The 4,822-nt window shown below is 34.9% G+C and overlaps 1 protein-coding gene across 1 annotated transcript in view; it reads right to left on the bottom strand.

Annotated features, from left to right (window-relative positions):
* Nucleotides 1-2,786, bottom strand: part of LOC306848328 (retinal cone rhodopsin-sensitive cGMP 3',5'-cyclic phosphodiesterase subunit gamma-like) — a 4,521-nt gene extending 1,735 nt beyond the window's left edge. The window contains exon 1 of the mRNA XM_079382805.1: nt 2,662-2,786. The gene's annotated coding sequence lies outside the window, so the exon portion shown is untranslated. The remainder of the gene's footprint in view (nt 1-2,661) is intronic.
* Between the last annotated feature and the right edge of the window lie 2,036 nt (nt 2,787-4,822).

A 4,822-nucleotide genomic window follows, 5' to 3' on the forward strand; every position in this document is an offset into this window, starting at 1 on the left:
GGAAATATAGGATTATGGGATTACGACACTCGAACTAGAACTGGAACATTAAAAATTTCAGACCATACCCTTCAGCTGTTACCTCTGGTGTTCCTCAAGGCTCTGTTTTGGGCCCTCTTTTATTTATAATTTACTTATTACGTCTCGGTTATAGTTTTAGGAAATATGGCATTAGTTTTAAATGCTATGAGAAAGAAAAACCCAGCTCTATTTGTCTTCTCAGCCAAATTCTACTCTTCTTTCTTCCTCTCTTTTGGATTGTTTAGAAGAGATTAAATCTTGGTTTTTCGCGTAACTTTCTCTAGCTGAATATTGACAGAACAGAGGTTCTTCTTGTTGGCACTAAATCTAATTTGTCAAAATACAATAGTTTTTACTTTCTATTGATAACTCTATAATCTCCTCATCTTCTCAGGTTAAGAGTCTGGGTGTCGTTCTTGATAAAACTTTGTCTTTAGAAAAGCATGTGAACAATATTACTCGGTCTGTGTACTTACATCTACGGAACATCAGCCGTCTTCATCCATTTCTCACGTCCAATTCCACAGCTATTCTTATGCTCTAGTTACCTTCATAAACTTCAGTTGGTCCAGAACTCAGCTGCCTGTATAATTACTAGAACCTCCTCCATCGAGCATATCTCTCCAGTTATTTGCCATCTACACTGGTTTCCTGCTAAATACAGAGTAGAGTACAAGATTCTGCTTCTCATTTTTAAAGCTCTTCATAATCTTGCTCCCTCTGATTTGCTTCATATTTACACCTGAAGTTTACTCTTAGATCATCTTCATCCGTTTCCCTCATTGTACCTTCTGTTCGTTTAGCCTCTATGAGGTCCAGGGCGTTTAGCTGTGCTGCTCCTCATCTCTGGAATTATCTTCCACATTCTATACAAGAAAAGGATTGTCTGACTACTTTCAAATAATGTTTTAAAACTTATTTGTTTAGATTAGCTTTCTCTGATCAATTTTAAATGATCTAATGTTAAACAGCTGTTGTTGTCTTGATTTTTATGATTATCACTCAACTGTATGGAGTCCTTGACTGTTTCGAAAGGCGCCTTTAAATAAAATGTATTATTATTGTTATTATTCGATTATCGCTTGTCATCTTGCACTGATCGCTGTCACTGCAGTCTCTTTCCGCTCATGTAATTAATGTCGTCTGCATATATTGATTTATCCTGTAAACACCCCAGTGTGATAACACACAGTCTGTCAATCATAATCACCAAATAAAGCCCTTCAGGAAGAAAGCAAGCGAGATTCCTGACGGCTCAGACATCGATCAGATTATCATCTCACAATAACCCACGTCAAACACTGTTTTTCATGTTCCCTCATTAAGACCGTTAATCTCATTAACACAACAGACTCATGAGATTTCCTTTATCTGCCATCTGTCTGTCTGTGGATCAGACGCTGGTGTTTCTCGCTTCATGAGATGCTGTTTAGAAGTTCAGAGAATCATACCGTCATCTTGAATATTTAACACCAGTTTTCCTGATTTAACACCAAAGCGGAGAAAACTGTGACACTTTAGAATACTGTTCCATAATTAATGAATAACTACACAAGAACACGTGAGTAACGCAATATTAGCACTCTAGTAACTACTAGTAACTAACAAGAAACTCTGATTAATGAATTAGTAAGAGATAGTGCTTAGTCGAATGTGGTAGTTCATTATTAGCTAATCAGTAACTATTATTTTTTCATACCTCCCTAAGAACTACTAAGAACTACTGTATACAGGTTCATAATTAATATGAATAATACATAATGTTTAATTAATTCTAAAGTAAAGGTCATGGTAACCCACTAGTAATGACTCAAGTATTACCAAATTCTTCAGAAGGAATTATTAATTATTTGGATCAGTATTCTAAAGTGAAGATTGTGATAACTCTCTAGTAATTACTGAAGCGATTGTAAACGTTTGAGGTTTTTGTAAGGTTTTGGTTAGTAATTCATTTTGTTAGATTTGGTAACACTTAAATCATTACTAGTGGGTTAGCGTGATCTTCACTTTAGAATACTGATCCAAATAATTAGCAGTTTCTTCAGAAGTATGTAGTAACACTTGAGTCATTACTATCCAAAACCTCACATATATCTCAAAAGCTTAAAATGACGTCAGTCAGTATTAGGGAGTTACGATGCTTTTCACTTTAGAATACTGATCCAAGTAATTAGTAGTTCCTTTTAGAAGGATTTGATCATTCTTGAGTGATTACTAGTGGGTTACCATGATCTTCATTTTAGAATTAGTTATACATTATGCATAATTCACATTAATTATGAACCTGTATACAGTAGTTCTTAGTAGTTCTCCAGGATATATATAAAAAATAGTAGTTATTGATTAGCTAATAGTGAACTACCAGTTTCAACTGAGCGCTATTACTTACTAAATCAATAATCATAGTTTCTTGTGGGTAATAGTAGTTACTACAATGTTAATAGTGCATTAGTCACTTGTTCCTGTGTAGTTATTTATTAACAAAGGATCTGTATTCTAAAGTGTTACCGAGAAAACTAACCTACGTAAAACAAACACCATCAAACACTCAGACTAGATGCAACAGAGCTAACAGATGATCAGTCTTTTGTGAACTACAGATCTGAGCGAGAGGAAGAGCAGTGAAGTGAGTGTATTTACCTGTGTTTATGGTCCGTGAGTGTGTGTGTCTCTCTCCGTCTGTCTCTGGAATGAGTTTCTCCGTCTCTACTGCTCTCTTATAGTCTCACTGAAGGTCAGAGAGCAGCTTGCGGCTCCCGTTAGGGAAACACTAATGGACTTAATGCTCTTTAGACTTCATCAGGTGTGTGTGTGTGTGTGTGTGTGTGCACATTTAATCTCAAGGTTACGGTCTCGTTTCCAGAACATGTGAGAAGATGCAGCTTTTCACAAACACACAAACCCAAGAAAACAGAATAATGTTTCAGCAAACCCTTCATAGATCACTCGAGTGTTAGACTCAGGTGTTAGACTCCACTGTGTTTAACACATCCCAACACTGTAAAGTCACTTTTATTATGTGTGTTCACAAAACACGTGTGTTCAAAGCAGCTTTACCGAGAATCTTGGTGTTATGCCTATAATGCCTGTGTTTCACTATTATAGTGTTATTGCTGGATGATGTGACCATATACTCTATCAGACGAAAGGGTTTGATCAGTAGGATTTTTAATGTTTTTTAAAGAAGTCTCCTCTGCTAACCAAGCCTGCATTTATTTGATACAAAGTACTGCAAAAGCAGTAATATTGTGAAATATGGTAAGGCTTTAGAATACAGCCTGCAATGTACCACGTAATTAAACAGAATTTACAGCGTACCTATTTGTAACTATAGAGTACCTCCACAGTACCTACTCATACGTATAAGGGAACAATATACAACGTTTGAGGAATACGGGGGTAATAACCTGCAGAATTATAAAGCATTTATACTGTAAGTATTTTATAACTGAAGGGTACTTATTCTGAAATTACATGTATGTAGAGTCTGCGATTTTCCACGTCAGCATAAATTAAAGCTGAACATACATGTAGGTAAATGAAAACTATTGGGGAATAAGGGGATAATGATTTGGAAAATTCAAAGTATTTATACTGTCAGTATTTCATAAGTAATGCGTAACTATTCTAAGATTATGTGGTATGCATGACATACTGTTTGGCAACAATATTATGATTTAGAACAAGTTGCCTTATTGTAATAACATAAAATATATGATGCAGTATATTTTACACTACATAGCGGGTACTTATTGTATTATTACAACTTATATCTTACATGACATCGATACAAATAGTAGGCCTATACTATAGTATAACTTAGTAATTATAGCAAATTTAAAAACCACCATAGTCGAGATTACTAAAGTATGAGGAAATTTAGTTTCTGCTATGATTTGCTTTAAAAATTGATATGAAAATGTACCTGATAAAAGAGCATTGCATATGGTCATCTCAGCAGCAAATCATGTCTGTTGATGTGCAGTAGTGGAAAACTAGATTACCTGTTTCCAGCTGCTCCCAGGCTGTAGCATATAAATATACATCATAATACACATGTACATTTACCGAATTTATGTTTTTTTGATAGCTGTAGTGCTGTTGGTGCACTTGAGCATGTGAGTATGTGGTTTGAGGCAAGTAGAATAAAATGTACTACAACATTTTCCTTAACTACTATGCAAACATACACCCTTGATACGTGTAGTTACTGTGTAAGTGTAACATTAAACAATTTTAGTTATGCTACAACTTGCAACCACTTATACAAAATACAAAGAACAATAAACACACACACACACACAAACTCATGTTCTACATTTATTTTTTAATAGGCATATTATCCATTTTTCTTTTCAGCTGTGGGCAGGAGTCAACATATTTCTGGAGATATTTTGCATATGCTTGCGAAGTTGTCCCTGTAGTATATGAGGGAGCAGAAAAGTCCTCCCCCTCTGATGCAGTTTTCACCTGTGATCACAATTAGAGAAAAATACATTGCAAAAAAAACAAAACTAAAAAAACTGTTAATGCATGTCAAGTGTGCATAATGTAAAGAAGTGTTGCACAAAGCTTATATTTAACCAAATATATAAAAAAGGACTTCTGTGAAGACCCTGTGTCACAGCAATGTTTCAAGAAAAATCAGTAAGAGTTGCCAACACTGTGATACGGTAAAGCAATAAATAGTAAAATAACAAAGGACTACAAAAGTACACAGGTATCTGGAAAATAAATTCAAGAACATAATAGTATAACAAAATAGAGAATATGAGACAGTCAGTAGGTGACACTCCACTCT

This window comes from Barbus barbus (genome assembly GCF_936440315.1).
Source record: "Barbus barbus genome assembly, chromosome: 3".
In the NCBI taxonomy this organism is placed as follows: domain Eukaryota; kingdom Metazoa; phylum Chordata; class Actinopteri; order Cypriniformes; family Cyprinidae; genus Barbus; species Barbus barbus.